Here is a 23,515-nt window from a genome sequence, read left to right on the forward strand (position 1 = left end):
TCAGCAGACAGGCCCCAAGTGTGCCTCCACCCCCTCTCCCAGGTCTCTGCAGGGCTCCACAGATGCACACCCCCCGCCCTGGACTGAGGTGGACACGGCTCCCTCCTCACCACACCGTGCTCTCACCCAGGAGAGCCTCACCTGAGCAGGTGCACGTGCCCCCGTCACAGCCCTGGGACCCCACGGTCCCACACAGCTCCACACTGCCTTCAGAGGGTTCACGAAAGCCAGCAAGGGAGCCCAGAAATCCCGGATGAACCACCCGCGCCCACTTGACTCTGGTTCCCTGTGGGCAACCCAGGCGGGCACTGGCAAGGAATTCCATTGAGAGAAGCGTGGTGGTCATGGTCCGCACCTTGACTTCCCCCGCAGTTGAGGGCTGACCACACGTAACAAGGAGAGGCTCTAGTGCCACTGAAACATGAACACATCCTACGGACCAGAACACCACGTCAACATGCATATCAATCCTAACAGCAGAGGAGGAACTGTCAACTGTACAAGTAAGAGTTGCCACGTGTAGGGACTTCCCTGGTGGTCCAGCGGGTAAGACTGCACGCTCCCAATGCAAGGGGCCTGGGTTCGCTCCCTGGTTGGGGAATTAGATCCCACGTGTATGCCGCAACTAAGATCCCTCATGCCACAACTAAGGAGCCCACATGCCGCAAGTGAGACCCAGCACAGCCAAATAAATAAATAAATAACATAAATATTAAAAAAAAAAAAAAGTTGCCACATGTGGCAAAGTCACTGCTCCCCTTCGGGTCTCCCCTCAGGGTCTCCTCACCTCCCATTCTCCCTTCAATGCCCCGCAGTCAGGCCTTTGTCCCTGTCACCTGGCTAGGGAGCTGGCATCATCTCAGGGGTCTCATCTCTGCCCCCGCCCTTTTCTGTGGGGCGCAACTGCCCACTCACCATCACCAGCATTCTCTCCTGGGTTGCCAGGGGCCGCATCCCCTCCCTCCCACCTCTCAGGCCCGCCTTCTCCTCTCCTTGGCCAGCTCCCCCTCCTCCAACAGGCCTCCAGGCACTTACACCACTCCCTCTTCTCTGTTCTCCCTCCAGGTGAACCCATTCAAGCACCAGCATCAATACCATTTCTGTGCTGATGATTCCCAAATCCAGTTCTCAAGTCCTGCTGTCACGTCCTAAAGGTCTCTCCATCCTCTGGGTTCTCTGCTGGCCTATCGCAGGGTCTCCTCCTTTGATCCCTCTGCATCTACTCTCCCACTCTTCGCACAGGAGTCTGAGCTGACCAGTCCACCTCTTACTTCTCTCCTCTAGCGGCTTCTCTTTGCTCTCAGCACAAATGTGGAGTTCCCTGCAACGATCAGCCAGTTCCTGTGTGGCCAGGCTGCTGTCCACCTCTCCTACCCACCTCTTCGGCTCTGGCCACACAGCCCTATCAATCTTATGAACACACTGTGTTCCCTCCCACCTCAGGGCCTTTGCACATGCTGTGTCCTGCGGCCAGAAAGCTCTCTTCCATCTCTTCACCAAGTTAACTCCTAACGGTCATTGAGATTCAGCTCAAACATCACTTTTCCAAGGAAGCCTGTCCTTGGCCAATCCCTTCCCCTCCCATTCTAGGTCTGGTCCCTGGTGACTCATTCTTACTGTACCTGTACTTCTCCTGTGAATGAATGAAGGTCACAGCGGTCCAGATGACAGATAACAGGGCCTGAATGATGGAGCCACCCAGAGGGCATTCAGGAGGAAGGAAATGATGTTACTGCCTCAAAATACATGATGTGTCACTGTCAGAGCCCAGAAAGGAAGACTCTAAAAAGCCTTGGTCACCTGATCCTCCTACACTGAGACTGCATGGGGCAAAAAATTTCTGGAGGAGGAAGAAAAATACGGTTGGTTCGGTTGCATATTTACATCTACCACACCATACACTTGATATATGGGGACTCTGCAGCAAAGGAGAGGTGAGATCGCTTACACCTTCCTCTGTCCATTTATTCAGAGGGTCACGCACTAAATAGGCATCTGGTTCTAGTCTGGCTTCATTGCTATGCGACTCAGTTTCCCCATCTATTCTCCAACTAAGAAATGGGGTTAATCAGGACATCCCTTCCTTCTGCAGAAGCTGCTGTAAGAAAATGGGGCCTGTTTCAATTACACACAGCATTTGCAAAGCTCTGATTTTGAGCCAGGAGCTGTGCTACCAGCTGGTCGGTCAGAGATGAAAAGACCCCATCCTGCCGCTGACAGGTTCAGTCTTGAGTGTGATGGAGACCCAGAGCCAGGTAATTTCATACTGAGAGCTGTGTGCTATGCAAGAGACTGGACACTGGGTAGTGGGAAGGACCAGGAAGATCCAAGAAGGCTTCCTGGAGGAGGCCACACCTGTGCTATCCTGGCAATGGACAGCAAACGCTTCAGGGAGGAATGAAGCACGATATAAAAGATGCCCTTTTCCTAAGTGTATTCCTTTGATTGCTCCAGAATTGGTGAACAGACTCATTCATGCCCCTGCTTTGCGGGGCATGCCCTCTTGTTCATGTCCAGTCACTGGCGCTTTCTGGCCTTTTACCCCAACTGCAACTCCCAACAGGATCTAGAATTATTCCCCCACCTCAAATGCAACCGTCTTGTATAGCTCCTTGCTCAGGATCCCTGGTCATAACCAACGACAAATGCACAAATAGACAGAAATATCTCCATCTACAGCAGTCCCACCCCAAATGCCAGTATTGCCCCCAACCCAGGAAATGCTGTTTCCGTTACACACAGGGATGGAATGACTGCCTACCCTTACACAAAGTTGCAGGTTTTCAGCTCATTTCAACTGCAGTACAAGCTGAGGCTTTTGAAAGCTTCACCTGAATACAGAAAACAGATCTAGCTTACAATGCAGCATCTAGCTAAGGACTATTTCACATTTCAGATGCAGACACAGTGTATAGAATTCCTAAAATACAGTATAGGGAGCAAAAACCTGGGGGAAAATGTGAAACTTGAGAGCATTACAGATGAAAAGAACATGAGGAAATGAAAAAACATTTTGTTCCCTCCTCCACTATTTCATGTGAACCTAAATAAGAAAAATATCCCTTGATCTTCACGTTGCAAAACAATGTTATTGACATGCAAACTCTCACAATACAATGACATAATTTTTTTTTTCTTCTTCTGCAGTACGAAGGCCTCTCACTGTTGTGGCCTCTCCCGTTGCGGAGCATAGGCTCCGGTCGCGCAGGCTCAGCGGCCATGGCTCACGGGCCCAGCCGCTCCGCGGCATGTGGGATCCTCCCGGACCGGGGCACGAACCCGTGTCCCCTGCATCGGCAGGCGGACTCCCAACCACTGCGCCACCAGAGAAGCCCTGACATCATATTTTAATGAACGTTCAAATAAACAAAACCCAAAAGGGTCTCTCCATGGTTGGGAGGGAGTAAGGGACAGCTAATCAAAGAAAGACGCTCTCGTCACTATTCATTTCTCTTAGAACAATTCTTTTCGCAGAAAGCATAAAAAATTTCACAGCCATACCTTTTCAGAGGGATTAAACAAAGATCTTTCTTCCTTGTGACCAGCACCTTCTTGGGAGAATCTGTTTTCCGTGTAGAAGAAATGTCAGAAACCTCTGGGAGGAAATGAGCTGCATTTGTATTCCGCTCAGAAAATGTCATCACAGATCTGTTTACCTTAACTGTGGACCATGATTCAGCCGTGACAACTGTCTTGCATACTGATCAATTTATTTGCGGCAAAATTTCTAATGTTAACTGCTTAGGTTCTGAAAAATTGGTGACTTGGATTTCTTGTGCAACCACAATGTATGTTGAAATCTCTAGATTGTTATCAAAACATGTCAGGCAGAGATCAAAAAAGATTCCTCCTGATGTGCAAGGGAGAAAGGGTCCCTTCCACTTCTGGAAGGAAGGCAGGGCACATGACTCCCAAAGGCACTCCCCAGGTCCTTGCTAGACTTTAACCAGCCGTGTATCCTCTGTAAGGCAGCCCTCATCCAAAGGCGGGCTGGGTGGGGGTCTCTGCAGCAGGGCAGGAGGTGGTAGACATGGGAAGAGATGGCCAGTGGACCCAGGAAAGAAGGAAGAGGCCAGGTCCTTCCTCCATCAGCTCGTGTCTCCCTCCTGGACACAGAGCCCTGGCTGTGGGCCTGAGTCACTCCTAGCCAGCAGGCAGGTTTGGCATTAGGGAACTGGAACCAGTCCCAGGGCAGCCTGGGGAGATGCCCTCCCACCTCAGCTAGCAATGCTGGCTTACGCAGAGCCCTGCTCCCTGGCCCGAGTGGGCAGTGCTGTGCCCTTTGGAACACGGACACTGCACCAGAGCCCACTAGGGCGTTAGCACCTGTATTATTAAGAATTTTCAAATACGTAAATGTAAGAGAAAATGGGGAAATGATACAAATATTAAGGGAGAATGCATTAGCTTGTTGCCTTTAGGAAGACTGTTATATCCTTTTTGAGCTAAGATGTCTATAGAACCATAAATAATAATACAAAGCAGAATAAAAGAGATTATCAGAGTATGCTGTAATTAATATTTTTTTTTAGAGATTTGGAAAGACTGCTTTTTAAAATTTATTTATTTTTGGCTGCGTTGGGTCTTTGTTGCTGCGCGTGGGCTTTCTCTAGTTGAAGCGAGCGGGGGATACTTTTCGTTGTGGTGCATGGGGTTCTCATTGTGGTGGCTTCTCTAGTTGCGGAGCACAGGCTCTAGGCACGCAGGCTTCAGTAGTTGTGGCACACAGGCTCTAGAGCGCAGGCTCAGTAGTTGTGGTGCACGGCCTTAGTTGCTCCGCAGCATGTGGGATCTTCCCGGACCAGGGCTCGAACCCGTGTCCCCTGCATTGGCAGGCAGATTCTTAACTACTGCGCCACCAGGGAAGCCCTGTAATTAATATCTTTGTGGAGTTGTTTGGTATATGTACTGGCCTTCATAGCAATAAACTGTCGAGATTTTAAATTTTTACAATTTATCTGTTTAGGCCATGCATCTTTCAAGGAAAATTCTTATTTGGAAGTTTTCATATATGTACAAGGATGAATTAGTAGCCAGTTTTGTCAACTTTGCTACCTCCAAACTGCATGAGAGAAAACCTTCAAAATCAAGTACACCAGGCTGATCTAGAGGAAATCATCAACAATCTAGATGCAATTAAGAAAACAAAGAGAAAAAAGAGAGGTGTTAGGGAAATATGAAGTCCGCCTGATACCTCTCGTTCCTCCCCCAAACTCAACTGCAAACGAACATCTATTTAGTATCACCGACTGCAGCATGATGAACACAGGAGCAATCAGCCGTGAACAGTGCCCATATATTATTCTGAGTCAGATGTCAACCTTTTACAATGTAACTACTACTAATAAATAATAAAATAGCAATAAAACCTATTTTTGTAAAATGTCTGGCTTTCACTCAACGATGGTGATATTCAGCTCCAGCCTCAAACACAACCAAACGTTGACTTTGATGCTCAGAGATTCAGCATTAGGTCCAATGGATTTAATTCAATGCACCTTTAATACACACATACAGCAGAGAAAGATTCTGTGCGTGTGTCTGTATGTGTGTGTGTGTCTTGAGGTCAGTACACTAAAAAGGGGACAAAGCTATATTTGAATGGTCAGATTACCTGTGATTTTTATTTCCCACTTACCATTTTTTGTATCTCTAAGTTGTTACAATTTAGAATACAGTACTCTTATGATGGGGGTACAATGCAAGTGGTTGATTTGAAAGTGAAGGAGCAGGCGTGGGCTGCTGGACCCGTGGGCGGGCTGCTTGGGAACTTAGAGCACGGAGCTGGGAAGTGGAACAGAGGCCGGCAGGTGGGAAGTCGTGCAGCACCTGCAGCTGAGCAAGCTCGCCCTGGAGGAAGGGGAAGGGGTGGTGGGCGGGAAGGGGGCGCGGCTCCAAGATGAAGTACCTGCTGAGTCCCACAGCAGGGCTGTGAGAGAAGCACCACCATCCCCATTTCCCAGGTGAGACAGTATTTATTCTTTTCTGATGAGAACAGTAGTAAATATACGTGGTCAACAATCTGAAATATTCAGGAAGGTGGAAAGAACGGGGAGATGGGGCCAGACAAGAGGAGAGGAGAAAAACAGGAGGAGAGAAACAGAGAAGGTGAGACTCCAGCCAAGAAATACTGGGAAAGTAGTCATTCGAGCTGAGGGACATGCTGCCGCCAACTCAGAAGCGGGGACGAGGGACAGCGGTGGCCAGAGGCCTGGGCCTGCCCCTTATCCCCCACCCCCAGTCCATGACTTCTCCATGCCCGTGGGCCGTGGGGAGCGAAGGCCCACTTCCCTGCACACACAGGGGGCCGGTCATTCCAGTTGGTACCATTCAGAACCAGGACCTGGTCCTGAACTCCTCACAGCTGTGCCCGCCTCTCAAACACACCCCGACGCTTACCTAGTATTTGGTCCCAGGCACGGTGTAGGCGGTGAATACGGAGAAAGGCAAGAGGGAGCCTGACAATGGGAGGGAAGAAGGACCAGCAAAGAGCCCAGGACACGTGGCTGTGTGAGAAGGGACACACAGGTAAGTCCACAGAGCCCCGGGACCTGAGGTGTCAGCACACCCACACCGCAAGCAGCGACGCCTGGGAAAGGTCCAGAGGCTCTGGAGGCAATGAGCCGGCGCACTCGTGGTGAACACTGTTTACCCAGTGAGCGACGGACAAAGCGAGTCAGACTAGAGTCTCAGAGATACCGCGGCCTTATCAATCCTCATCCAAACAAGGACACTTTTGACAGAGAGTGGCACATATATTAAACCAGACCGCACGCAGCTGTGTGTGGACGCCGGGTCCCGGACGCCACAGTGAAAGGGGTGGGTAACACCTCTGGCGCCAGGACCCATATACCATGAGCAAACGCACCCCCACCAGGACACTAGATGGTTAATGATCTGGGGGATGTGGGTCACCTGGGAACACCACTGCCGAGTTTAGACTCCCCGAACCGCCCAGCAAGCAACACTTCCGAACCTTCACTCAAACCCTAAGGAGGCGGCACTGTGACGGAGACCCCTGGAGGCACGGGGCGGAAGCAAGATCATGCTGTTACAATATGTCATTTGCTGAGCATGGGTCTCTGGTCCCCGAGGGCAGGGAGCAGTGTCTATTCATTTTTCTTAGGGACTCGACACATCTTTCAACGACTGCCATGCTCTCCTTGTTGCCATGTTTGAGATGAACTGGGTCCCGTAGAACAGGGTTCCTGGAAGCCTTGCTGAATGCTCAGATCCTAACTGCTCTTCTGAGTGATGTACCCACCTGTTATAGACTGCTTTGTGTCCCCCCCCAAATTCATATGTGGAAACCCTCATCCCAGTGGAATGGTATTTGGAGGTGGGGCCTTTGGGAGGTCATTAGGTCCTAGGGATGGGGTCCTCACGATGGAATTAGTTTCTTTGTAAGCAGAGACAGGAGAGAGCTTGCTTCCTCTCCCTGTCTCTCTGCTCCCAGCCACGAGGACACAGCAAGGGGGAAAGAGGCCAGCGCCTTGATCTTGGACTTCCCAGCCTCCAGAACCGTCAGAAATAAATGTCTGCTGTTTAAGCCGCTGGTCTATGGTATTCTTGTTATAGCAGTTTAAACAGTCTAAAACACCACCTCTGGCCTGAAAGTCAACGAGAAACAGAGTGCCTGTCTGGTGAGAAGTTGGGACTTCAGCTACAGCTGGCTCGCCCAGGCTGGACGAAGCCCCCGCCATGTCCTCGGGTAAAGACAGGAGGGGGAAGCTCTATAATGGTGAGAGCTGGGCAGAGACAGGGAAGGACGAAGGAAGGGGGTGACCTGGGTGAAGACAGTGGAGGTTTCCTGGACACCTGGATGGAGGTCATTTGCTCACTGGTGCAGAGCATCATAGATGGGACGCCCAGGCCCCTCAGTACATACATTTCACGTGAATGAATGAATGGGTGGAGGAATTAATTTTACTCTGAGTGCTGCTCCAAGGGGCACATAAAAGGTTCTCAATTATTCAGGTGCAAAATCAGCGGCAAGTAACCAATGGCAGCTTCGAAGCCGTCTCTGGGGCCCACACACCACCCATGTCTGACCCGGTAACGACCTCGGATAGAGTATCCTTATGACTGCCCGCTCCCTGTGGAGGGAGAGAGGGGAGGAAGCAGGCGCGAGACAGAGGAGTGTGGTGAGAAAGACGCACAGGAGGCACGGCTGTTTGGATTGGGAGGAAGTGGAACGGATGAGAAGCGGGGGGAAGGGAGGACGGGGACCCCACAGTGAAAGGAAGCCAGTTCAAAAGCCTGAATGGCCCCTGCTCAGCAGCAGTGGGTTCTGCCGTCCCCAAAGCAAGAGCACCAGACAGTGGCTCTTCTTGGGGGTGGGGGTGGGCGGTTCCTATGCCCTGAATCTTGGAGCCTAAGGGTTCCTGAACACTGAAAACCAAAATATAAGGGAGCAAGTGCTATAGCCCAGAGACGGAGGAAGCCCAGGGGGAGAGCTGGCAGCTGGGGAGGCATGCTGGGCATCTGAGAAAAGCGGCCTGGAGGTAAATGCAGGAGGGAGGACACAGGGCCAGGAGGAGCCATGCTGGCCACCTGCTGTGTCTGCAGATACCAAGGGATGGGGAGCTCCCTGGACAGTAGGCTTTGGGGAGTGTAAAAGTCATCCCGGGAGGAATGGGCATGAGCGGGTGAACACACCCCACTGGTACCAGCAGCTCACCTGCAGGTAGAGTCCAGGTGCGGCCTCACGGGAGAAGGACTTGGAAAGAATCAAGGAGAAGGTGGCCTTGGACGTTCCCACCTGCTATGTGCTCTGCCCACCCGCCACCTTGCACCCAGGACTTCAGAAAAAGTCATGACTTACTTCACTCTGAATGACAGTCTCTAGGTCCATCAGAGTGAAGTACGTCAGGAAGAGAAAAACAAACACCGTATGCTAACACATATACATGGAATCTAAAAAAAATGGTCATGAAGAACCTAAGATGCAGACCTACTAGAGAATGGACTTGAGGACACGGGGAGGGGGAAGGGTAAGCCGGGACGAAGTGAGAGAGTGGCATGGACATATATACACTACCAAACATAAAATAGATATCTAGTGGGAAGCAGCCGCATAGCACAGGGAAATCAGCTCAGTGCTTTGTGACCACCTAGAAGGGTGGGATAGGGACGGTGGGAGGGTGACACAAGCGGGAAGAGATATGGGAATATATGTATAGCTGATTCACTTTGTTATAAAGCAGAAACTGACACACCATTGGAAAGCAATTATACTCCAGTAAAGATGTAAAAAAAAAAAAAAAGAAAAAGTCATGTAAAATCTCCTTGAGGCACCACTTTTTACCTCCCTAGTCTAAGCTCCTGGTTACCTGCCTGCTTACCTCCACCGTCCTGCTCCTGTACATTTCCTTCCCCTCCCTCCTCTCCTCTCCCTCCCCACCTCTTCCACTCCCCTTCCCTTGCACTCCTGCTGCATTACTGCCCCCCCTTGAGCCCCTCCCTCTCCACCCCTTGTCAATTTTCTCTTGACCCCTCCCTCTGTCCCTTGCTTGCTGGTTCCACTTCTCAGCCCTTTGACATCTCTGATTCCCGCCAACCCTCTCCCTGACACAAAAGCATATGCACACCTTCACCTAAACTCTCTCTTTCTGAGGTCCCTCTGCCCTGGTATTGTCCCTCGGGACTCTATCTCTGGCTTCAAGTTTTCAGGTGCGGTCACATGCGACTGTGTGACTCCACATAGAGATGAATGTCAATGAGGTAAACTTTCCATAGGAAAACGCAGCAGAGAAAAGCAATATTGTTACACACCCTCAAGTCTATAGACGTCCAGTGTCATGCTGTCGCCTGGGGAAGGACCAGCGTTTCTCATTCAGGAAATCTTGTCAAACAGGAACAAAAAAAAAAGAAGAACGCTTCTCATTCTTTAAGTGCAATTCTTCTCATTCTTTACATGCCTTTACTTGAAAAAGAAGAAAAAAAACCGGGAACACACCCCACAAAAAGGTGATTAAGGAAATCACTATCCTTCCAGAGATATAAAATCTCCTTTGAAAAGTTTTATGAAACAAAGTGGTTTCCCTGTTGAATATATTCCTTGATGAATGTAATTCATCCATCATGCGAGAAACACGTTGTGCCTTCAGTTTTAAACAGCGAGTGACCACAAATACAAAATGTGCAAAGGAGTAACAATGTTTACATGCAAGGCATTAAAGTCTGTTTTCTTTTCAAAGTGATTACTGTATTGTTTTTGTGCTCCTTGGTACCAAAAACCAAATGGATTTGTTCCCTGTGGCCCAATTTCTGCCAGGACCCTGATACTTGAAGGGCGGAGTGGGTGAGCTCCTGGTGAAGGAGCTACTGAGGTTTCCTAGAACCATGGAAAGCTTGGGCTGGAGAGGCCTTCGGTGATCATGAGACCACACTCTACTTATAGATGAAGACCCCAGGCTCCAAGAGCTCATGCGAACATCACTCTGTGCTCAGAGGCTCTGGCCCAAGCAGAGAAGTCCCCCTCAGTCCAGACCATCTAAGCCAGAGGTCGGCACACTTCTTCCGTGAGGGGTCAGCAAGTAGATATTTCGGGCTTTGCAGGCCACGGTTTCTGTGGCAACTACTCATCTCTGAGGTTATGGTCCCCAAACAGCCATAGATGGTATGTAAATGAGTGGCTTTGGCTGTGTGCCAACTTATCAAATGATACTTGAATTTCATATAATTTTCACATTTTGTAGTATTATTCTTCTGTGGGCTTTTTTCCCCCAACCATTTAAAAATGTAAAAATCATTCTTAGCTTGTGGGCCACAGAAAAATAGGAGGCAGGCCAGATGTTGTCCATCAGCCACTATTTGCAACCTCTGGTCTAAGCAAATGAGCCCAAGCCTCCTGCCGAAGCAGGTCCCAGGAGAAGCTGAGGAACCTTCTACCTCTAATGCAGCTGACGGTGGGCACGGCACTGCCCTCCCACTGTGCCCCAGAGATGCCGGCGAACACAGCAAGTGTGTGTATTTCATCACGGTCCACACCCTAAAGAGTAGTAGTTAGATGGGAAACAGATGTTGCATTTTTACCTATTGAGAAAACCCCCAATCTCTGAGGCTGAGCTCCCGGGAGGGCTCCACCAAGTCAAACCCTCACGAGGTCTGTGGTCAGTTCCATCAGGCCACCTGAGAAGGGGACCGGGGCCACCACACCTGGACTTGACCCCGAGGCAGAGGAGGAGTCCAGGCAGAGATCAAGGGGTGGCTGGTCATTTCAGAGAGCTGCTTCTACTGCTTGGCCTCCTGCAAGATGATCCCCACCCAGCAGGCCACCCACGCATGGCCAGAGAGGGCTTCAGCCCCTGGGTGATCTTTCAAGGAGGATGAGGGATGCAGAGCCTGCCCTCGGCACCAAGACCAGCAGGAGCTGCCAACAGCAGTGCAGGCAGTGAGAGAAGGCTGCAGAGCCCTGCAGAAGCAGCTGGATGAGTGGGAACAGCTCGGGCTGGGGGCTGAGAAACAGCTGGCTGGGTTGCAGAACCAGGGTCCTGGCAGTAAGCAATGGGGCTGTCCTGGCCACGAGGCCTGAGGGGAAAATGCACAAGGAGAGGACAGAAGATGAAGCAACAGAGAGAGAGGAATCGGTCCTGGACTGCAAGAAGCGCCGGCCAAGCTGCTTCCGCCCATCCCCACCCATAGCCCCGACGAGGGACAGTCCTGAAACGGGCGTTCTGGGAGGAGGCTCAGAGCAGGCAGGGCCCCTCCGTGCCGCCTTCAGGATCCTAAAGGCAGCCCCGCAGCTACCGGGGAAAGGAAAGGCCAACGGGCTTTCAGAGGAAAGGCGCTGGCGGGAAGAGGGCCTCAGGAAGACTGCCCTGGAGATGGCGGACGGGGTGAGGGGGGGCTGGTCCTCCCGTGACCGGGACATGGGCAGGAGCAACGGCCATAAAGACTCCATGCAACCCATCATAACCCTGCTGTTCCCGGCAACCCACCTGTCGGAAGAGAGCCAGGGCCTCTGGAAGGAGACCTTGCGGAGCAGGCAGACAGCCTGCCAATTGCAGGGCCTGGGCTGCTGACTTTGCAGGGACAATTCGGGGTTTGAGTTCTGGTTTCGTTGTTGCCTTTGCAGTAAGTCCCCTACATACAAACAAGTTCCGTTCCGAGAGCGCGTTCGTAAGTGCAACAAAGTTAGGTCCCCAACTAATACAACCGGCTGTATAGTACTGTACTGTAATAGGTTTATAATACTTTTCACACAAATAATACGTAAAAAAGAAACACAAAAAATTAAAAAAAAACATTTTTAATCTTACAGTACGGTACCTTGAAAAGTACAGTACCAGCTACATCACTGCTGCTTTTATGTTTGCTTCTGTACCTCCTGGGTTTGAAATAAAGATACTATACTACTGTACTCTAAACAGTACTATACAGTAAAGTACATGAAAGCACAACCACTTGTACAGGATACACACACGTGACAATGTTCGCCAGACACGTGAACTAACTTACGTGACTGGATGTGCGAACGCACGTTCGCATCTTTGAAAGTTCGCAACCTGAAGGTACATGTGTAGGGGACTTACTGCATTGGAGGGATGGGGTGGTGGCGACAGGCGATGACTGTTTTTCTTCAGAAGAATTCCACTGCACGGTTCCCCTGACTGCTGCCCACTGCCCCACGGCGGGAGGTCACGGGGGCGGGGCGTGTGATACTGGATCCTGGTGAATGATATCAATGAAGACAAGCAGAGTGTCGGCTGGTGGAAAACTCCCCTAGGACATGCTCTGGGGCAGGAGAATGTGGGATTCATCCCTGTGCACGCACCACCCAGGAAGGGCCCAGCACAGAGCGGGGCAGACTGAGCTCGTGGGTGAGCGGACCACTGAAAGCTGCACAGGCTCTCCCAGGTACACCGTCCTCCCCCCACCCAAGGTCTGGACTGGCTGCCTAAGTGACTGCTTTCAAGTTTCTGGCGGTGGGGGGAATGGGGGGAGGATATTATGACCCTCATTCCCACATTCCCAATCCTGACGATTTCTCTGTGTCACTAAAGCTAAACAGACCACCCGAGCAGAGCAAAACCCCAAGGTCACAACCAATATCCTTGAAGCGTCAGGCAGATCCAGCCCTTCAAAGACATCAGGAGAAGGGTATGGAGAAGCCAGGAAGGAGAGCCTGAAACCATTTACACGTCAAATCTGAGACCGGCGGTGGTGGCATCTGGGGTCCTCTGGGCTCTGTCTCCTCTGGGCTTGTTCTTCCTGGCTCTGGGGTATCCCAAGAGGGAATACACCCAGGGAGATTTTGGAGGGGAAGAACGTTGACTTAGGAGCTCTGCTATGGGTTTGACTGGTCTGACCATACAAATGACGCATAGTTGACCTTTCCATTCTCCCATGGGTCTACCTTAGATCCAGGGTCTGGCAGGAAACTGGCCAGCATGGCTGGGGGACAGGGGAGAAGAGAGGCTGGTTGGGCCTGGGAAGTGGGGAGACCACCTAGATCTCAGAGCCGGGACCACACACATCATCATACGACCTGTTGACTCATCTAAGAGGCTGAAAGCCCAGTCACAGCTATGGTATCGAGTCAGAAGGCCTAGGAAGCCATGGTGGTACCAGGAACAGTGGCTCTCATCCTGGGGAGGAGACCTGAATGGCAAGAGAACCCTTCTGAGGGGACAAAAAGATCCTGATGATGGCTGGTGGTCCCTCACCGGCTGCCCTGTTGGTACTTCTCAGAGGACAGTGATGTCCTGTGGATGTGACTCCAAGGGGGGCAGGGTAGGGAAAAGGATGAGATGCCAGGCAGGGGTGCAGGGGTGCTTCTGCCGCTTCCTAGGACAGAATGGTGGTCGTGACCCTGGCTGGCATGAGAAAGGGCCTGGCTTTCTTGACTGGGCGGAGGCTCTGCTGGGAACTTCGACCCAGCAGTATTAGGCCACAGCATCCCTTTGTTCTGAAAAGCTGTGTCAGTCAAGTTCATTTCCTCTGCTTTCTATCCTAAAAGGAGGCTTGGAACATAGAAAAGGCATTCTGAGAAGAAAGAACCTTCTGGTGACTTACACTGTATCAAGTAAACCCTCTGTATTTTCCAGGCCACTTCCTGGCCTGAAGGATGTGTCAAATACACATCGAGGGTTAAGTTCATTACACGTCACAAAATTATTTTTGTCTATTTCTAGATCCAGGGGCCAGATGTGGAGATGAGCAGATGACAGAGAATGAAAGTTGGGAATTGCATATTAAAGGGATAACGTTCACTTTGAACCAACAGTGGTTCTCAGAATCCTCTGCATATCTCTTCCAGAAGAGAACGGAATTCGCCCCTATTAAATTGAAGAATCTGCTTTGTGAAGGCATGTGTCAGGGATGTGGGACACAAAGCTTACGGTCTCAGTTCTGCCAGTTCCTCCTCTGTGTGACCTGGACCCTCCTTCAGTACCACTTCCCACATTTATCAACTGAGGGCCCTTCAGCGGACAGTGGTTTCAAGCAGCTGAGAAAATCCCTGCACAACTGCGGCATAAGGTTGAACACAATGCTGAGGCTGGAACACAAGAACATCCAGGTCCCTTCTTTGCTCACCTGTGAAGCTGGGTGAGCCACACTCTGACCCACCCCCGCTGCATCTGTAAGTGATGCAACCCATGTACTCATGCCTCATGAGATCATGTCCAAGAAATGGTTAGTAGGTCAATGTGGCAATGCACGTACGAGTATGGCTCACACTACGCAGCAGTTTCCCTAGCGTCCTCTGAGTCTGTGCACAGACGTGGTCAGGGAGAACCATTCCACAGCACTGCCTCTCGTAGGGTTGGAGGAAAGCACCCAGATCTTGGGCCTCTGGCCCACAATGAGTGTTCCACTCAGTCATCAGATGAGTACAGTCCTTATTATGCAAACACCAGTGGTGTTTAAGTCCCTGTACTCAGCCCGCAGGTCAATACAGTAGACAAGCAGAGACTGCCCTTCACCATCATCAGGACCAGCTGCTGAGGGTGGGTGATCTAACCATAAATGCCAGAGAGACACGGCGAGGCAGAGCGGGGCTGGCCGGGCAGCAGGAAGGGAAGCTGGATGCAGACTGTAAGCCCTCAGATGACAGGAACAAGGAGGAATTATAGTAGAACTGAAGGGTAGCAGAGAACTTTCCAAGAGCTGGGACGGGAATGTCTAAATGCCTTATAAATGAACATGTCACCCAGCATGGGTGGGGGGCTATCGGGCCATGGCTTTATCATAGGGAACCCTGCTGTGACTACAGGGTTAAAAGAAATGACCTGTATCTTCCTAAGACGTATGACTACATGATCTTCAACTACTTGGCAATAATGTATGGACTAGAGGTTCCACGGTTAACCTCAATCTTTATATTCTAAAACGGAACTCAGTTTTTCCTTCCCGAACCATCTGGTAAGCCGACTTCCATTCTTTCCATCAGCAGAACCTCACTTGTTTTCAATCTTGAGGCTCAAAACTCCCTGCTTTCCTTCCGTTAAGGTTTTCCAGGCAGCCATCTTCTATCAGGTACCATGCCAGGCCCTGCCTCAAACTCAAAATTGAGTGGGATGGTCCCATACAGACTCAGTTTGAGCCGTGAACAAAGAAGTCATTTTTAAGTGTCTTAGGAGAGAGGGAGACAGGGACACAGAGCACACAAGCTCAGGTCTCAGCAGGAGGAGCCTCGGCCACAGAGCCCTAACCTCGCAGGCCTGCTGCCCCTCCTCACGGCCCTTCCTGACGTCTGTTTCTTCTCACTCTTCCCACCCGAGTTTACGACCTTACTGCCCCAAACGTGGGTCACTACAACAAGCATCTAACAAAAATAGTTCTGTGCTAGCGCTACGGACTGAATTGTGTCCCCATCAGAAGTCACATGTTGAAGCCCTAAAACCTAATGTGACGGTAGTCAGAGGTAGGCCTCTGGCAGGTGATGAGGTTTAGATGAGACCTCAGGGGTGAAGGCCCCACGATGGGACCGGTGCCCTTATGAGAAACACCAGAGAGCTTGCTTCCCCCCTTTCGCTACCGTGTGAGGACACAGCAAGAAGTGGGCCATCTGCAAGCCAGACAGTGAGCTCCCGTCAGGAACCAGACGGGCCAGCACCTTGATCTTGGACTTCCCAGCCTCCAAACTGTGAGAAAATGAATATCTGTTGTTGAAGCCACCCGGTCTGTGGTATTTTGTTATGGCAGCCCAAGCGAATACAGTTGGTCAACAGCACCTGGGCAAAAAGAATGCCTTTCATTTGTGAAAGGTGTTCTAAACAATTTAACTAGATTAAGAGTAGTGAAAACTTTTTTCCTCTTCGTGGACACCGAGGGAAGACAACCCAGGGAATGATGACCGCACCCTCGTGTTAACCAAGTCTTCCCTTTCCTCGGCCCTGCCCCCTCCTAGGTAGTGGTCTTGGGAGAAAGGGGCCATTAAGAAGTTGGGTTTTGCTCTGATGGAAAGAGGGTCAGGAGGAGGTGAATTCTGATGGCAGCCTGGGGCTCCTATGATTTGCTGTTCTAGGTATCCTATTAAGATAATATCCTAAAACCCAACTCTACTTGTCCAGTTATGCTCAAAGTAGAAAATATGGGGCCCAGGGGACTTCCCTGGAGGTCCAGTGGTTAAGACTTCACCTTCCAAGGCAGGGGGCGTGGGTTCGATCCCTGGTTGGGGAGCTAAGATCCCACATGCCTCAAGGCCAAAAAACCCAAAACAGAAAACAGAAGCAATATTGTAACAAATTCAATAAAGACTTTTAGAAAAATGGTCCACATCAAAAAATCTTAAAAAAAAAAAAAAAAGAAGGAAAATATGTGGGCCAGCATGACCCAGGAGCTGTTAGGAGCTACCAATAACCCACATTTATCTTGAGAAGAAGCACGGACCTCAAGAATCTACCTCCCTGGCCACAGAAGGCAATCAATCGCATTTCCATCTTTTCGCTTTTATCCATACACCAAATAAACGGTAAATCTCCATTTCTAAAGAGTACTTAATTCAATCGAGCCTCCTGGACAGACTGGGGAACCTGAAATAGGGAGCAAATATGGATCACGACCCTCAGAGGTCATCCTGTAGAGATGCTACTGACATAGCTATCTTCATCGAAGAGAGTGGAAAAGCAACGTGCGTCTTAGGGTTTCAGATTTTAAAACAGCCATTTAGTGAGCCACACTCGCAGAAACAGGAAGTCTGCTCTACATTTAAGAAGTCAAAAAAAAAAAAAAAAAGAAGTCAAAGATTACACAGCATTTCAGGCTCCCAGGAAGGACATTCTTGTCTTGAGCTATTTAAAGGCATCTGAGTCCCTGTTCATCCTCATCTTGATCATCTCATTTATGTTCATCTTGACAGAAACAAGGCTACTCTGAGCGGACCTTCAATATTGTAAAGCAAAAACACCCAGTGTGCCAAGACTTGGTCAAGAGCAGCTGGATATGGGCTAATATCCCAAGTTACTCTGCAAAAACATCTTTGTGATAAGTGTTTATTTTAACAACTCGCTTGCTGTACGTCTTATGTGATCCTTCAACTTCAGCGCTTTGTGCTGCAAAACAAGACTTATTTTTCATAAGGAATGTTACAAAATTCATGTCAGATTCTTGGAAGCAACCATAGATAGAGACAGCTCCACATTCACATCTTTGAAGCGAAGATTCTGGGTTTCAGTTGTGTCTGGAAGCCTGAGTCTGTGAGACAAATTAGAAATCCATTCTCTACCTGTTTGTCTTTTTAGGACTCTTTGGGAGGAAAACAGTGAAAGCTGTTTTGTCAATAAACCAAAGGAAAATTATGACTCAGACAACTGAAAGGAAAGGTTTTAGGTGATAGTGAAGCAGTAAGGGTACAATCGCTTTGGCTTCCACCCGCAGGTAGATCTTACAGCACTATTACAGAAAAGAGGGTGCTATAGTAACACCACGTGGGACATTGACAATGACACCGCCATGGCTGGCCTGAGAGCATCTCCAGGAGATGCGGCACAGGCTGTCCTGACCGGAGAAGCAGCCCCACTGAGGGAGAGGAGTCCTCAACTTGGACTGACTTTACCACTCTATAGTCCTGGCAAAGTGGGAAAGCTTCTGAGCATCTCCCCAATAAATACGGGAGTAAAGTGACATAAAACCAAACTTCATGGGAGTGGTGTGCAAACCAAATGAAGTAACCACAACCTGGGACACACAAAAGCACCTGATCAATTACGGATAATCAATCATCTGTTGAACTGCCTGTCCCGCCCCCTTCTGCACTTTGGGGACAGTGCTGAGAACCACGTTTGAGATATGCCCCCCCCCACACACACACACTCACAGTCCATGTGGCTAAAGTGGGACCCCAAGAGGGCTCCTGGGGTGGGCACATGCCCAGATCTGGTCTGTCAGAGTACTGCATCCCCTGGCAACAGACCCTGGCTCAGTGCTATCATCTGACTTCTGCAGGAGTTTCGCTGATGAGATGTAACTGGACCACCCCTCGGGGAGAGCCTGCCTGAGATTAAAACCAGCACAAGAGGAAGGGCTAGAGGACCGAAGGAAGGATAAACAGTGCCGTAGGTACAGTGCTAGCACCTCTGGATCTTTATCTGAAGCCAAACGCCCGTCTGGCGATCCTAACTTTATGAACAATAATTCCTGCGTGGTTTGTTTAAGCTAGTTTGAACTGGGCCGTCTGTCTTTTGAGAGTGAAAGAATCCTGGCGAATATATTGTGATTTTATTTTCTCTGAGTCTCCCCCTCCCCCTATTCCTCCTCCTCCTCCCCTCCCCCTCCTCCTCCCCTCCCCCTCCTCCTCCCCCTCCTCCTCCTCCCCCTCTTCCTCCTCCTCCTCCCCTCCCCTTCCCCCTCCTCCCCTCCCCCTCCCCTCCTCCCCTCCCCCTCTTCCTTCTCCTCCGCCTCTCCCTCTCCCCTCCTTCTCTCCCTCCCCCTCCCCCTTCATTCTTCTCCTCCTCCTCCTCCCCTCCTCCCCCCTTCGTTTCCCCTTCCCTTCCTTCTTCTTCTCCTTTTTCTTCTCCATGTCTCTCTCACACACAATAAATATTTGTAATCTGTATATATGATGAATTATTGGACAAGCACAACACTTCACTGGCTACACTACAAATTCTGTATTTGCAGAAAAATCTCACTCATTAACATGGATGGAAAAGCCCTAAATAAAATCTTAGCAAATCAAATCCAGCATATCTTACAATAATAATATTAAAAGAACCATGCAGTGTTACCATGTACCTTTTATTCCAGGAAGATGCAGATAATTCACCATTAGGAAATCTATTAATAGCTTAACTAAGAAAAAAAAAAAACAACCTGTGCTTATCTCAATAGACACTGAGAAGGACATGTGACATAACCGATCATGTGACTCATCCCTTTGACAGGTATGTGCTCCTAGTGTTACGAGTTGCTGTGTGCTTCCACACTGACTGCTCAAAGCTGCCCTTGTTCAGATCACTTGAGAATCATTTCTCAGCTCCATGTGGAAATGGTCCTCAGAGCCAGAATGATTCCAGTGATGGGAACAGCTGACATGTACTGGGCACAGACACCGTCCAGCACACTGCTAAACACTTTACATGCAGCGTCTCATTTCAACAGCTCAGCTCAACTGCTCCAGAAGCTAGGTATTGTTCTTATTCCATTTCACAGATAAGGAAACCAAAGTTAAGAGGCTAAGTAATCTGCCTAAAGTCACACAGCTAAGTAACGGCTAGAGCTAAAACGCATGCAAACCAACGTACATTGGATTTAAAAGCTACTGCTTTTAATCACACAGTACGAAATATGGCCTCTAAGTTAGGAACACATTCTCTATTTAAAATTTTATTCGATTATAAATTACAAGACCAAAAAAGCTGGAAAATATGCTTACACAAAAAGAGATAACCATAGTTAACTTTTTGTTGAATATGAATCCAGACCCCTTTCTGTACATATATAAATACGAATAAAAATAGATATATTTAATATGAATAAGATCATATTATTAATATAATTTACTTTTCTCAACTAATAGATCATGAAGCTTTTTTCTGTCAATAAAAATAGAAGTATATCATCATTGTAATGCCTAAATGATAGGCCATTTAAAATACATACAAATAATTTAACCATTATTTGTCATTGTTGGACATTTAGATTGTTTCCAGTTTTATAAACAACACTGCAAAAATCCTTTCCGTATGAGGTATTTTCTCACTCTGATTATTTTCTTAAAATCGATTAACATACTTGAATCAGAGAGTTTACACAGCTACTACCACCAGAAATAAACGAACTTCCCGGCCAACGCAAGATTTTATAGTGCATTTTAACTGTTGCCAAACTGACAAGCAAAATGTATACCTTGTTTTGACTTTTATTTCATTAGTTATCAATGAATCTAAACATAATTGTGATTATTTTTATTTATTTTCTGAATTGCTTAGTTCTTTATTTCAAAAATGGTCTTCGAGCTTTTAGTCTTCCTTTTATTGTTTGTGTATACACACATAGACTCACACACTCACACATACACACACGTGTACAGATATACATACATTGATATTAACTCTTCCTCACATACTTTAAAAATATTTTCTCCGTTGATATTTAACTTGGTCTAAGCTGACTTTTAAATTTTAACTTATGAAAAATGTTAAGATATACAAAAGGGAATGAAATTTATACAAAAAATTCCCACCTTAAGAAATAAAACATGCCCTATTGAAGCTGTAAACTTTTCCAATGGAAAAACTTCACACTTCCTTGTATTACATTTTAAATATGATTCTAGTAAACCACACATGGCTATAGGTATATATTTTTAACCTAATTTGACAATCTTTGTTTCCTAATCCAGAAACAAAGGTTTATTAATTTGTTGGGACTACTTATATGTACAGACTTACTTCTACCGCTTTTTTTCTTTTTGTCCCGCTTTTTCTGTTTCTTTTCCCCTCCTTTGTTGCCGTTTTATTGGAGATGGGGGTTATATACACCATTCTGTTCTTTGTTGTTCTGCTAGTTCGAAGGTTATATACTCTATATGCATTAATTACTACTCTAGAAATACGATTACACATACTTGGCAGAGTTCAGGAATCCTGAATAGCTTTACCTCTGATCACCCCATAAAGTACATGTTAGTATTATTTATTTATATTCAAAGCATACTTATGTTTATTCTGTGTTCATCACTCTCTTCGCTCAGCATTCCTCCCCGTGCCTGAGAACTTCCATTGGGGTTACTTAACATCTCCCAGAATTACATCCTTTACAAGCTTCTTTGATGAAATCTGTAACTCTCTTGATTTATTTATCTTGAAATGTTTTTATTTTCCTCTCATTCTTAAAAGAAAAATTTTGTAAAGTTTCGAATTCTAGGTTTACAATTATTTTCAACTAGCGTATTGAAATTATTATTCTGTTGTCTTCTGGCTTGAATTACTGCTGTCAAGAAGTCACTCATCAACCTACAGCTGACCCTTGAACAACTTGGGTTTGAACTGCACAGGTCCACTGATACGTGAATATTTTCAATAGTAAATACTACAGAGCTGCGCGGTCTGTGGTGGGTTGCATCCACAGATGCAGAGGAAAGGGAATACGGAGAGCTGACTACAGGCTGTATGTGGGTTAACCCCCCGCGTTGTTCAAGGGTCGGCTGTCACTGCCACTGCTGTGTAGGTGATCTGCCTGTTCTTTGTTACTGCTTTTAGGATTTTTCGGTGTCCTTGGTGTTCTCTATTTTCACTACATTTTCTTTAGGTTGGGATTTCTTTGTATCTTTTCCGGGATTTGTTGTAGCTTCTGAATCTCAGGCTCAATGCCCTTCGTTACTTCTGGGAAATTGTCAGCCTCTTGTCTTCGAATATTGCCCCACCCCTGTTCTCCCTACTGTCTCTGACTGGAATTCTAATTCATGCACTAAGAAGGAGGAAGCCTAATGCAAATCAAAATTACAGTGAGGTCAGAGTGGCCATCATCAAAAAGTCTACAAACAATAAATGCTGGAGAGGGTGTGGAGAAAAGGGAACCCTCCTGCACTGCTGGTGGGAATGTAAATTGGTTCAGCTACTATAGAGAACAGTATGGAGGTTCCTCAAAAAATTAAAAATAAATTGGGAGATTGGGACTGACATGTATATACTACTATATATAAAATAGATAACTAATAAGGACCTACTGTATAGCACAGGGAACTCTTCTCAATACTCTGTAATGACCTATAAGGGAAAAGAATCTAAAAAAGAGTGGATATATGTACATGTACAACTGATTCACTTTGCTGTACAGCAGAAACTAACACAGCATTGTAAAGTAACTCTACTCCAATAAAAATTTAAAAATAAATAAAATAAAATAAAAAACTAAAAATAGAGCTACGATATGGCCCTGTAATCCTACTCCTGGGCATATATCCAGAGAAAACCATAATTCGAAAATATACAAGCACCCCTATGTTCATAGCAGCACTATTTACAGTAGCCAAGACATGGAAACAACCTAAATGTCCATCAACAGATGAATGGATAAAGAAGATGTGGTACAGGGACTTCCCTGGTGGCTCAGTGGTTAAGAATCTGCCTGCCAATGCAGGGGACACAGGTTCGATCCCTGGTCCGGGAAGATCCCACATGCCGCAGAGCAACTAAGCCCGTGTGCCACAACTACAGAGCCTACGTGCCACAACTACTGAAGCCTGTGCGCCTAGAGCCCGTGCTCCACAACAAGAGAAGCCACCGCAATGAGAAGCCCGTGCACCGCAAGGAAGAGTAGCCACCGCTCGCCGCAACTAGAGATAGCCTGCGCACAGCGATGAAGACCCAACGCAGCCCAAAATAAATATAAGTAAAGAAATAAATTTTAAAAAAGATGTGGTACATATATAATGGGATACTACTCAGCCATAAAGAAAGAATGAAATAATGCCATTTGCAGCAACACAGATGGACCTAGAGATTATCACACTAAGTGAAGTAAGCCGGAGACAAATATATCGCTTACATGTGCAATCTAAAAAAATGATACAAATGAACTTATGTACAAAACAGACATAGAACCACAGACATGGACAACAAACTTATGGTTACCAAAGGGGAAAGTGGTGGGGGGGAGGGATAAATTGGAGTTTGGCATTAACTTATACACACTACTATATATAAAACATATAACCAAGAAGAACCTACTGTGTAGCACAGAGAACTATACTCAATGTTTTGTAATAACCTATAAGGGAAAAGAATCTGGAAAAGAACAGATAGATGTGTATGTATAACTGAATCACTTTGCTGTACACCTGAAACTAACACAACATTGTAAATCAGCTATACTTCAATTAAAAAAAAAAAGAAGTAGGAAGCCTAGTCTCTTTGTCTCATAGCCACTCTTTGATATGTTCTAACTCTGATCTCTATGCTGACTTCTGTCATTTCTTTCGTTCCACTTTCTAATTCATTAATTCCCTATTCATCTGTGTTTAGTAGCTATTTAACTCATCCATCAGTTTCCTAATTTTGCTTATTTTTCAATGCTATAATTTCCTGACAGCCCACTTGGACTAAATGACAGCTAGCCAACAGGT

At 47.7% G+C, this 23,515-nt stretch overlaps 1 protein-coding gene across 5 annotated transcripts in view; it reads right to left on the reverse strand.

The window, feature by feature from the left end:
• The window catches only part of ARNT2 (aryl hydrocarbon receptor nuclear translocator 2), a 193,236-nt gene that overhangs the window by 154,042 nt on the left and 15,679 nt on the right, over positions 1-23,515 (reverse strand). The window contains exon 2 of one of the 5 annotated variants that reach the window (XM_073801465.1): positions 12,537-12,672. The exons of the other annotated variants lie outside the window; for them this stretch is intronic. The gene's annotated coding sequence lies outside the window, so the exon portion shown is untranslated. The remainder of the gene's footprint in view (positions 1-12,536; positions 12,673-23,515) is intronic. 5 annotated transcript variants of the gene reach the window in all.

This window comes from Tursiops truncatus, chromosome 2, assembly GCF_011762595.2.
Source record: "Tursiops truncatus isolate mTurTru1 chromosome 2, mTurTru1.mat.Y, whole genome shotgun sequence".
NCBI classification, from domain to species: Eukaryota; Metazoa; Chordata; class Mammalia; order Artiodactyla; family Delphinidae; genus Tursiops; species Tursiops truncatus.